A 13893-nucleotide genomic window follows, 5' to 3' on the forward strand; every position below is an offset into this window, starting at 1 on the left:
TTCGTCACAAATTTATCATTTTTAATGATGAATTTGATTTTGTCTCTATTGATAGCTTCTTTGACAAAAAAATTTCGTCATCGTTTATATTAAACTTGACAAAATTATTTCGTTTCTATTTCTTATATTTATGACAAAATACTTTTGTCTCTAATTTCTTCCTTTAATGACAAAATATTTTGTCGCTAATTATGTTCCCAACAGAGTGTATTGGAGACAAAAAAATTCATCACAAATTTATCATTTTTAATGATGAATTTGTTTTTGTCTCTATTGTAGCTTCTTTGACAAAAAAAATTTCGTCTTCGTTTATATTAAACGTGACAAAATTATTTCTTCTCTATTTCTTATATTTATGACAAAAAACTTTTGTCTCCAATTTCTTCCTTTAATGACAAAATATTTTGTCGCTAATTACTTACAAGTATGTTCCCAACAGAGCGTATTGGAGACAAAAAAATGCGTCACAAATTTATCATTTTCAATGACGAAATTGTTTTTTCGTCTCTAAGATCTTTTAGCGACGAGGATTTGGCAACAAAACGGGTGACAAAAAATTTTCATCGTAATTAGTTTGGGTGACGAAATATATACATTTTGGGACAAATTTGTTTTGTCTTTAAATCCCAAATTTGTTGTAGTGAGTTGTCGTATGGAATTATCTCTACGACGGATATGTCTAGACTTTCCATTATACATATTACTCTGTGCCCGACCAATCGCTGATTGGCTATCGCAATGAATATTGATAGTTGGCACAGGTTTCGGCCAACGTGGAATATCCTCAACAAATTGGCGAAGCCATTCAGCTTCTTCAGTTGCTTTATTTAAAGCAATAAACTCAGATTCCATCGTTGATCTCGAGACACACGTTTGCTTGGTAGATTTCCAAGACACGGCTGCCCCTCCGAGGGTAAACACATAACTGCTAGTGGATTTGGAATCTTTTATATCAGATATCCAATTTGCGTCACTATACCCTTCTAGTACCGCTGGGTATCTAGTATAATGCAGCCCATAATTCAGGGTGTAACTGATATACCCCAACACCCGCATAATGCCCTTCCAATGAGTAGCATTAGGATTACTCGTGTATCTACTTAGCCTACTAACAGCGTAGGCGATATCTGGCCTTGTACAACTCATCAGATACATCAAACTCCCAATGACCCGAGAATATTCTAGTTGAGAGACACTCTCACCATTATTCTTGGTCAAATATATACTTAAGTCTACCGGTGTCCTAAACATACTTGTATCTGACTTTCCAAATTTCTCAAGTATCTTATTAACATAATGAGCTTGAGAAAGTACAATACCACCAGATGTTCTGGTGATCTTAACACCCAGAATGACATCTGCAAAGCCTATATCATTCATATCAAACTTAGAGTTTAACAATCTTTTGGTAGCTTTAATCATTTCATCATTGCTACCAACAATGAGTATGTCATCAACGTATAGACGCAAAATGACATAACCTTTGTCAGTGTCTTTAACATATACGCACTTATCACACTCATTGATTCGAAACCCATTTGACAACATAGCATTGTCAAACTTCTCATGCCATTGTTTGGGAGCTTGCTTCAAACCATACAATGACTTGACAAGCTTACAGACTTTCTTACTTTGTCCTGGAGCTGAAAACCCCTCGGGTTGCTCCATGTAAATTTCTTCATCTAAATCTCCATTTAAGAAAGCCGTCTTTACATCCATCTGATGTATTTCTAAACCACGTAAAGTTGCTATTGAAATCACCATGCAAATGGATGTAATCCTTGTCACAGGTGAATATATATCAAAGTAATCCAGGCCTTCTCGCTGTCTGTATCCTTTGATAACTAGCCGAGCTTTATATTTGTCAATTGACCTATCCGCTTTCATCTTTCTTCGAAAGATCCACTTACTCCCCAAGGCCTTATTGCCTGGGGGTAGATCAACCAACTCCCAAGTATGGTTTTGTAAGATGGAGTCAATCTCACTTTTAATTGCTTATTTCCATAAAGGACTTTCAGGTGAAGTCACAGCTTCATGGAACGTTCGAGGTTCTCTCTCTAACATATAAGTCAAGAAGTCTAGACCAAAGGACTTTGTGGTTCTAGCCCTTTTACTCCTTCTTGGCTCATCTACTTCATCAGCTTGATCATCTACTTGATCAGTTATTTGATTAGCTGTTTGATCATCCATGTGATCATTTATGTGATCGTCTTCGTGATCATCTACTATTTCTTTCATGGAACTCGGAACCCTGTCTTGGGGACGATATGGAAATACATCTTCAAAGAAAGATGCATTTCTAGATTGCATGATAGTATTCTTTTGTATATCTGAAATATCAGACTTGTGCACAAGAAATCTATATGCACTACTATCTTGTGCATAACCAACGAATATACAGTCCACGGTTTTCGGACCTATCCTAACCCGCTTGGGTGTAGGTACTGCCACTTTTGCAAGACACCCCCACATTCGTAGGTATTTATATGAAGGCTTGTGACCTTTCCACAACTCATATGGAGTCTTGTCCACTTTCTTCCGTGGTATTCTATTAAGAATATAATTTGCGGAGAGAATTGCTTTCCCCCATAAGTTCTGTGGCAACCCAGAACTTATCAACATTGCATTCATCATCTATTTCAGCGTCCTGTTCTTCCGCTCAGCAACACCATTTGATTGAGGCGAATAAGGCGCTGTGGTTTGGTGAATAATCCCAAATTGAGCACAAGTCTCGGCAAACGGGGATTCATACTCACCACCATGATCACTTCTCAATGCCTTGATTTTTCTAGTTTAATTGATTCTCAACTTCATTCTTAAAAAGAATAAATTTATTAATAGCCTCGTCTTTGCTTTTAAGCAAATACACATAACAATATTTAGTGCAATCATCAACAAAAGTGATGAAGTACTTGTTGCCACCACGTGATTGTACAACTTTCAAGTCACACACATCACTATGCACTAAACCCAAAGGCTGGGTACTTCTTTCAATAGAATGAAAAGAAGACCTTGTCAATTTTGCTTCTACACAAGTTCCACACTTGTGTTGTGGATTAATCTTGAAAGATGGTATGTGATCTAACTTGATTAATCTACGTAAAGAGTCAAAATTTACATGACCCAATCTACTATGCCATAAATTAGGGGACTCAAGCATATAAGCAGAAGAAGAAGCTTTCTCATTAATCTTAGGGATAAGTGTCATTACATTCAATTTAAACATACCACCTGACATATATCCCTTCCCCACATAGACCTCGCCCTTAGTCAACACGACCTTGTTGATTCAAACACCATGCGGAAGCCATGCTTACTTAGGAGAGACCCCGAGACAAGGTTCTTACAAATGTCCGGCACATAAAGGACATCGGTCAAAGTCAGTTCTTTTCTTGAAGTCATCTTCAGGACCACCTTGCCTTTACCCTCAACAGCTGAGGTTGCAGAGTTTCCCATAAACAACTTCTCCCCGTTTGAAACCAGTTCGAAAGTTGTGAACATTCTCTTCTCTGCACAAATATGGCGAGTGGCCCCAGTGTCCACCCACCACTCCCTCGGGTTTGACCCCACCATGTTCACTTCTGACGTGATGGTTGACAGATGCATGTCGTCCACATCGTGTGACAATTCCTCCATTTCAGCCATATGTGCTCGGTTTTTGTGTTGCGGAGGGTTTTTCCTATAAGGCTTTTTCTTCAGACAATCAACTGCCCGATGCCCGTCACTTCCACAGTTGAAGCATTTGCCATTGAACCTAAAAGTAGGCTCCTTTGACTTGTAGGCTGGCCTTTTGGAGATTCCTCCTCTAGCCCCCAACTTTGAGCTTTTGCCTGTCGGTGGTTTTTTCCTCGCCCCCGAGGACTCGCCATGCTCAACCATGTTGGCTTTGACAGTGGAGGTACTCCCTTCTTTCTTCCTGTTGTCCTCTTCAATCCGGAGTCTGACAACAAGCCCTTTGACTGTCATCTCCTTTCGTTTGTGGTTCAAGTAGTTCTTGAAGTCTTTCCAGCCGTTAGGCAGCTTCTCAATCAAAGCAGCTGCCTGAAATGACTCACTTAGGACCATCCTTTCTGCATGTATCTCGTGCAGAATCACTTGGAACTCTTGGACTTGACTCATGACAGTTTTGGAGTCCACCATCTTGAAGTCCAGGAACCGGCCGACGATAAATTTCTTTACCCCAGCATCCTCGGTCTTGTACTTTTCATCCAAGGCATCCTACAACTCCTTAGCCGATTTCTTGGCATAGAACACGTTGAAAAGCGGGTCCGCCAAGCCGTTCAGAATGTAATTCCGGCATAAGAAGTCTGCTTGTTTCCAAGCGTCTAGAGCCATGAGCTTTTGTTTATCTTGCTCATTTTCCTCTACAGCTGGTACATCTTTACTCAGAAACCTCGCAAGGCTTAGAGTAGTCAAATAAAACAGCATCTTCTGCTGCCATCTCTTGAAATTCACTCCCGTGAACTTCTTCGGGCGCTCGTGATGATTGAGCGGTCCTCCCGGAATAGCCGGAGTAATAACAAGAGGATTGACCACAGAGGTCACAGCAGGGGTTGGCAAGCCAGTCGTCCCGGGGTTCGGATTCCCACCAACATTAGCAGCAGCAGCAGCATCAGAGACAGTTGCCATTTCTAAAAAATTATAGCAGAATTTTCACTATTCTGTATTTCCAGAAATCAAACTTAACACTAGAAAATCCCACAATTGGAAATTTAATTCAAAACTAGTCTCACCACGCAACCTAGAATCGAACATGGTCAGAAAAGTTTCCAGGAAGACTGGAGGGGTCACACCGGTCCCACTTAAAACTCAGTTAACCTTAGACAAAACTTTCAAGAGCATGTTGACTTCTAGTCCATGGGAAACGACTTTAAGAATTATATTTTCCAAGGGATGAACTAGGTTAAACACACCAAGTTCCAAACGGTACAAGCAATTACAATTGCATCACTTTATAAGCAATTATAACAAAATTGCTACAATAATTACAAGCAAATAAAACCTGCTTTACATATTTAGTACAAATTAATCCTTTTTCCCATTCGCATAATTTATTCCTGCAATAAAGAGTTAACAACAAAATACAACAAAACCTCCCTCAGCTTTTCTTTGCTTTTGGCAAAGTAGTGATTGAAGGGGAGGGTACTAGCAAACAAAATAATAAATAACTGTAAGTAAAGATTAAAATCAACCCTTAAGTTACACATCTAGAATTTAAACAAAAAAACTATAAAAAATTAATTACATAATAAACATGTAATTAACTATACAAGTTACAAACCCAAAATTAAATATAATTAAACCCTATTTTAAATTGGTAAAGGTTACATATGAACTTATGGTACACTAAACATGTAATTAATTGAGGCAAGTTATAAATATTTTATAACTCCTAAACATTTAAATCACATTACTAGGCAAGAATTGCAAATGACATGATTAACATGCAAATAATTCTAGAGAAATTAACATGAATTTAAATATAGGCACGTTATAAACTTTACAACTCCACACCTAAATTAAAAATTAATAGGTACAAGTTACATGTAAATTTACTACCTAATAAACATGCTAGAAATGTAAATTACACTAAAAATTAAACCCGAATGAACATGTAATTTATATTGTAAACTAGAAGCATGTGAACTAGAAGCATGTAAATCTAGAAATACAAGGCATGAACCAGTACACCATAAATTAATATATTAATTAGAAAATACAGTGAATTAACGTTGCACCAATGGAACTCTTCTTCCCTATTGATAACAGTGGCCTATTACATGCAAAATTATTACACACACCTATGAATCTATTAATCTAATTCTATGATAAACGTCGAATCTATTTTAAGCTTGTTGGGAAAAACTACTCATATTACATAATTCCACACTGCATATCGCAAAATTATGAGATGAACAAAACAAACCTCCAATCCCAAAAAATATAACATGCTGAATAAAATACAGATAAATATAAAATGGTTAAAGGAAGCAAACCGAAGCCTGTGTGATACCACAGTCTCCTTAAAATAGATTTGCCGCCTCACCGTTGGGTGCTGGAGGTACGCCGGCGTCTACTTCTCAGGATACGACGGTTTTTACTAGCTACAACAGAAGCACCTTCTGATTAGCTTAACGAACTGACAACGGCAACACTCTCTCTCAGGAAGAAAATTATAAGAGAAGTAGACTGACAGGGTATGGATGCCAAGAAAAAATTCTATTTATTTTTTTTCAAGGAATAGGGCCTCCTTTTATACACCATGGGGGAGATGGGAGGAGCCTCTAGCCATCAAGGCTGGCAACTAATGCTAGCAAAACTGCCCAATCAATTTTGTAAAACTGATGAGTCTTAAATGTGTGAGTTATATACACATTTATGAGGCAATTTCTCATTCAACCATTTTTCTCCAACATTAATTTGTATTGAAATATAATATAAAAGTACAAGCAGTTAAATTCTATTTTTTAAAAATATTTTTATAATTATGAATTTATGATTGAATGTTAGAGCAAAACTTATTGGTAAAGAAGTTTGGTCCATATGACTTGCTTGTAATTGTTCAAAAATTTAAACCTATTTATTAATAAGTCAAGTTTGAGAATTATAGTGACTCGGGTTAAAACTTGACCTTTTGTAACCTTTGGTCCAGAATCCGGTACTCATGGTTATTGTTTATATTTCTTGTTATCTTGTTGTGAGATTGGTTGTTTGGAGTTGTCGGTTTATTTTGAACAGGTTGGGAGTTAGTTTTTTCAAAAGAGTTTCTGTCTGTTTCTGTTTAGGTTCACTCGAGCGGTTTTTGGTTCCTTCTAGTATCTGTGTTTGCAGGTCTGAACTACTGAGAGGGGGTCATTGTGCGCTCGAGCAATGACTTGGTCGCTTGAGCGGCTCCTTGTCTCTGATGCTCGAGTGGTCTATGCGTATATTAGCACGGGAAAAAGATATTTTCTTTCACATTTTGATTTCTCTCTCTCTCTCTCTCTCTCTCTCTCTGTCTAAAAGGTAACTTTACCAAATTTTTTACTCTCTCTCTACTTCTTGTCTAAACACCCCTATATATTCAAATCCGTTGGTCTCACTGTCGTAGTACTTTGGAGAAAAGTTTAGAGCTCGTAGAGGTGAACATTCTAATTGAAAAAGTTTTCATTTTTGGCTCCATCAAAAGTTGGGTATTCATCTTTCTTTCTACTCTTGAAGTAGGGATTTCTTTAACCTTTTTGTATGATTCTTAGTCTCGTTATGTGTTCCTTGAAAAGTATAGTGATTTAGGAGTAGTGGGTTTGATTTAGAGTTCGTTTTAGGAATATATAAGAGGGGTTTTCAAATGGATTCATGAGAAATGTTGTGAAAATGAGAATATTGTTAAGTTGTGTTGAAACATTGGCAATTTCTCATTTAAATATGTTTTTGAAAGAAATAGATGTTTTGGTAGAAATTATTTGTTTTGAACTAAGAATATATTTGTTGATGATGAAAGTGGAGTTAGATATGTATTATCACTTCTATATTGAGATTATGTAATTATAATTGTTGTTGGAGATTTATCTTTTGTATAGAGATATTTATTTTGGGCTATCTGTGGAGGATAACATTGATTATTGTAGAAATTGCATGAAAATTAGGTTAATTGAAACCAACTACTCATATATCTTGCATTAGACATTGTTTCATATTTATACATTGAAAGTGTATCATTTTGAGAAAAAAAAAGGGTGAATACCTTGGTAAATCTGGTTAGGGGGTGTGGTTGTGGCATGATCTATATTGGCTTGTGTGTCCTTGGTAAAAGTCCAGAAACCCACGCGGTCAAGTAACGATTCTTCTGGTTAGTATCGGTAAAATGGATTTAGTAGTGCTTGTATAGCCTGCTGGTAGATATGTACCTAGAGATTCCCAGTGTGTTGTATCCATTGCCCTGTTTTCTATTTTTAAAAAGTATTATTTTACGAATTGATTTATTATCATGGCATTGCATTGTCTGAAAGAGAAAGTGTAACGTTTTGGTAAATGGCATGCATATGCATTCACCATATGACTTTGTCAAGCATCATATAGTGTGCTCAAGTATTCTCTACTAGGCTTTAGCTCACCCTATGTGAAAACCAACTTGGGAGGATCGTGGAGCTGAAGGCTCATTTTGTTTTTCTTTTATTGTAAATATCTTTCGTACAAGCCTTGCGCTTTTTACTTGTTTTGGGTTTAACTCACTTTTGTTGTAACCAAACATCATCTTGAAAATATGTAGCCACTAAGACATGAACTTTTCTGAATTTCCTTTCATTTTCTGTATATCGCCTTGTATCACATGCTATAGATTCAGAATTTAGAGTTTGTGAATGTATGATGCATATGGTACCTTTTGTAATGATTATCAAATGAATTAATGAGAGAACAAAATATTATTAGTTTCTTCATATTTAGAGTACTTTATGGGATTATCTATCGTTGTTACTTTGGCCCGGTCTGATTATTAATATATATTTGTAGGGTTTGGTTTCTCTTCTCCTGGGGTTGAACTCTTTCCCTCTCCTCGTTCGCTTGCATGAAATGAATGCCCCGTTGTGGAGTTGTGGTGGAGATCGGATTGAGATTGACTGATTTGATTGCTACGATAGTTGAGTTCCTCGGAATACATATGGCTTTGTAGATATATAGATCTGAGTCATTGATTGATTTTCAAAGATGCCTTGGATCTGATCTTGATTGTTCAAGATCCAATCATATATATATATATATATATATTATATTCATAGATTTGGTTTTGGTAGTTCAGAGTAGATCTGGTGGTCTCTGCCTTTTTTATTTTTTTTTATTCCTACACAGAGAGAGAGAGAGAGAGAAAGAGAGAAAGAGAGAGAGAGAGATGTTGTTGTTGATGATGATTGTAACAGATAGTGGCTTAGTGTATTCATTTCCTTAGATGTTGTTGTTTTGATTGGGATTAGGATTTCAACAAATAATATTCTTTTTTCTTTGGTTTTGTGTTCAACAGATAGGTTAAAAATAAGAATTTTTTTTTTGTGGAAAATTTCAACAAATAATAGAAAGAGAGAAAAGTGGAGAGAGGAACAAATAGATAGAAAAAGTTTGAAAATGGCGTGTATTTGAACATATAGGAAAAATAGGTTAAAAAAAATTCAACAGATAGGTTAAAAAATTCAACAGATAACCTAAAAAAATTTGAATAGATAGACAAAAAAATTCAAACAGATAGATATAAAATTGAACAGATAGAAAATAATTTGAACATATAGATATAAATTTGTGTTAAAAAAGAAGAAGAAGATAGATATAAATTTGAACAGATAGTAAAAAAAAGTCAAACCGATAAAAAAAAGTTAATAGATAAATTAATGGGTAAAATTAAAAACAAAATGTCATTCCAAAACAATAAAATGACTTCTCACTAAACTATTTCATAAATGGTGAACCTCTCACTAATAAACAAATATCTACTGGATCTAATATCTTATATCCTCCTTTCCTTAAACTTTTCAACAATTATCTCCACCAAATTTCGATTTATTTTTATTTAATATGTAGGTTTATTGGATAGATTTGGAATTGTAATAATATAATTTTAGGGTTGAGTTTGTAAAATATTTCCACCTAATGTTGAGCTGGGCTGAGTTTGAGCATAAATAGTTTTTTTCCAACACCCCCACATAATTTATGATTAGTTAAGATAGAGAAGTTCTTCCCTCTAAATAAATCTATCACACTTTAAATACAATTCATAACATTACTTTATTCAATTACAAAATATATTTTGCATACGTATTTTATTTGATGAAGTACAAGAACAAAATCATTTTCTTAGGCCCGTTTGGGATGAATATTTGGGCTAAAATAGTCACATAGGACAAAATAGTTTATTTTAACAAAATAAGATAAAATGTCACATTTAATCTATAATCATTTTATTTTTTCTCTTACAAAAGTTAAAAAACCTATTCCAAATGAGACTTTTTAACCAAAATTAAAATAGTTAAAAAAATAAAAAAATCAAAAAATCAAAAAATTAACACACATCCCAAATCATTCCTTACACTACAAGAAAATGGGGCTTAAAAGACGGAACTATTTGCGACGGTACACTTGCCGTCGCAAAAGGTGACTTTTTGCGACGGTAAAAAATACCGTCTCAAAAAACAGAGTATTTGCGACGGTAAAAAATACCGTCTCAAAAAACAGAGTATTTGCGACGGTAGAAAAATACCGTCTCAAAAAACAGAGTATTTGCGACGGTTCTGTTTTTTGAGACGGTATTTTTCTACCGTCGCAAATACTCTGATTTTTTGAGACGGTATTTTTTACCGTCGCAAAAAGTCACTTTTGTGGTTTTTTTTTTTAAGTGAATATTTTTAAATTTTTAAATATTTTTTTTAGATGCACTTTACTTAAATGTATCTAAAAAAAAAAATTATGAAAAAATATTTTTAAAAATTAATAAATACATACAAATATAAAAAAAAAAATGTATTGAATTATTGTATTTCTTTTGTATTTTTGGTATTTAGTGAATTTTTAAAAGATTTTTTTACTTTTTAGGTGTATTTATGTTAGGTGTGTCTAAAAATTAAAAAAATTAAATATTAAAAAAATTCAGTAAAAATAATATAACACGGAAAACAAGAAAGTATAATTTTCTCAAAAGAGTTTTTGGAAAACTCTAACCTAACATAGTGATTGTGGTTTTGAGACAGCTTCATATATATACAGTCACAAAATAGTTTGAATAAATTCAATGGTATTTTTCTGTCACAAAAAAAATAAAAAAAACGATGTCGTCTTACTCTTTTAATATAACATTTCTTTTCATTCATTTTTTCATCTTCCTGTCTCTCTGTATTTATCTCTCTCTGTTCTCTTTATCTCTTTCACTCATCACTCTTCTTTCTCTGTCTGTCTGTGTATCTCTCTCATTTTCTCTCTATGTCTCTCGCATATCTTTCTTCTCTCTATCTCTTATTCTTCTCTCTTTATCTCTCTTGCTCATCTTTCTTCTCTCTATCTCTCTCATTTATTTATTTTTTTTCTCTCTCTCTCTTATTTATATCTCTCTCTATCTCTCTCGCCCATCTCTTTTTTTCTGTCTCTCTCTCACTCATCTCTTTTCGCTCTATTTCTCTCTTTTTGTCTATCTTTCGCTCATCTCTTGTTTCTCTCTCTTTTTCTATCTCTCATTCTCTCTCTCTCTGTCTCTTTTTCTGTTTATCTCTCTCTCTCTGTCTCTCTCTCACTCTCACTCTCTCTCACTCATCATTCATCTCTCTCTCCGTATGCTTGTCAATTTGTGTATTTCTCCCTCATTATATTCGTCTTGCTCACTCTCTCCATCTCATATTCTCTATTTATCGAGCTTCTCTTCGATTTATCTATCTTTTGTCTCATCTCTTTTCTCTCTCTGTCTCTTTCGTTCATCTCTCTTCTCTCTATCTCTCTCGTTCATCTGTTTTCTCTCTCTGTCTCTTTTTCTGTCTCTCAGTCTCTATCTTTTTCTCTCTTTGTCTCTCTCTCTCTCTCTAACTCATCACTCTTCTCTGTTTGTCTGTCTGTCTGTCTCTGTCTCTCTCACTCATCTCTCTTCTCTTTATCTCTCTCGCTCATCTCTCTCTGTCTCTTTCTCATTTATCTCTTTTCGCTCTTCCTCTCTTTGTCTATATCTTTTCATCCATTTTTTCATCTTCCTTTCTCTCTTCTCTTTCTCTTACCGTCTCAACCTTACTAAATGTAAAAAAAAATAAAATTCATCAACTATAAAAAAAAATTTATTTTAATAAAAAATTATTTTTTTAACAATTCTTCCGTTGCAAAAAAAAAAAAAAATCTTCTCTCTCTGTCGCTCATTTCTCTTCTCTCTCTGTCTCTCTCTTTTTCTGTGTCTCTCTCTCTCGCTCATCTCTTTTCGCTCTATTTCTCTCTTTTTTTTGTCTATCTCTCGTTCATCTCTTGTTTCTCTCTTTTTTTCTATCTCTCCCTCTCTCCATCTCTCTCCCTATCTCTTTTTCTGTCTATCTCTCTCTTTCACTGTCTCTCTCTCACTCATCACTCTTCTCTTTCTCTCTCTCTCTGTCTACTTGTCTGTTTGTCTATCTCTCCCTCACTATGTTCACCATTTGGATTTACTGGCCCTGATGTGAGGCCGGGTGATTGGTATTGTGCTGTTGGCAACTGTGGTGCCCATAACTTTGCCAGTCGCTCGAGCTGCTTCAAATGCGGCATGTTTAAGGAGGAATCGTCAGGTGGCTTCGATGGTGATTTGTCCCGTGCAAGAGGTTATGGGTTTGGCGGAGGTGGCAGTGGCGGCAGTGGCAACAATCGCTCTGGATGGAAATCCGGTGATTGGATTTGCACTAGGTAAAGTTTAATTGGCACACATCTATGTTTATATTGTGCAAAATGCACCATTTTGCTTTCTTTGATTAAGTAGAATATTTTCATTTTAAGTTAGGTCTTGCAAAATGAAGCTTTTTAAGATTAATATTTAGCCTTAATATGTCAATTTAATTTTTCCTTATAATAGATGACAGAATATTGTATTAAGTTAACAATTTCAAAACAAGTTGAGTTGGCTAAGCTGAAACTATGAAAATTTGGTGTTAATTGGTTAGACTTTAAATTCATAACTTAACATTTTCTCTATAGTTTACTCATTTTTGTAATGAATATTTTCATAGAATAAGCTAAAAAATGGACTCAATTGGTTCATTTTAAGTATGAGAAATTTGTCATAAAATTTCATTTCACGATTCTTAATTATTATATGCAATTTACATATATGTATAATAAATTTTATTTTTGTTTTTGTATAATGACTATAAATTTATTTCCCTCTAAGTTTTTAAATAAATTTATGGAAAAATCACATATCAGTGAATTTTTGAAAAATTAATTACCAAATCTTGAAAAACTTTATAATTTTAATTTTTAATTTTTGTAAAATTTATCATTAATTTAAAAATATTTTTTCAAGCATCCACTTAAATGAAATTTTTCCTAAATTTATTATGATTTAATGTAAGTCATTTTTCAAGCATCCATTTATGAATTCAATGTAGTCCAAAATAGTGTAATAAACTTCAATTTCTAAATGGAGCTCTAGTGAGGTGGAAAAAATAGAGTAGAGAGAAATAAAGAGAGGAGTGTGAGCCCCACCTTCACATGAGTACTCTCCACATCATTAGAGTTGTATTAGAGCTCTCAAATATTATTGATAAAAAAAATAAGACTAAAATATTATATCAGAGTAGAACCCACTTTCCATTAGAGCTATTAGAACTCCAATATTAGAGCTCTAAAGCATTTATATCGTCTCCCTCTCATCTTTCCTAACAACCATAGATCATAAATTATTGCACAAAAAATACAAAAAATACAAAAAAATTTAATTTTTAGTGGACACCCTGTTTTTTTTATTTTTTCGTAAAATTTTTTTCGTTACACCTGATTAACTACCATATATAGAGTTAATTGTAATCACATATTAGTATTCTTCTCACAATTTTTTACTGGTGTTTAAATAGTTGGTTTCTCCAAAAGATTATAATTTGCAACTGTTATCTATTTATTTGTAGGTCAAAAGGATAAATTTTGCCGAGGGGAAGATCTGATTCTAGAAGTAAGGAATTTGCAGCTTGATTTTTGAAATAGGCTCAAAATTGAGATCTTGTTGGAAATTTTTTAATTTTTGTAAGAGCATTTAAATATCCAATGTGTTGATTGGTGAATTTTAGATTTTATTTTATTATTATTATTTTTTTTAGGATTTGGGTGAATTTTATAATTTAAATATGTTTTTATGAACATGTACAGTTTAATTGTTTTTTGTAAAATATTGAATTTGATGGTTTGATCAATTTTTATTTTTATTTTCTGTTATGATGTTTT

This window comes from Camellia sinensis, chromosome 7, assembly GCF_055761805.1.
Source record: "Camellia sinensis isolate YWXY chromosome 7, ASM5576180v1, whole genome shotgun sequence".
Taxonomy (NCBI): Eukaryota; Viridiplantae; Streptophyta; class Magnoliopsida; order Ericales; family Theaceae; genus Camellia; species Camellia sinensis.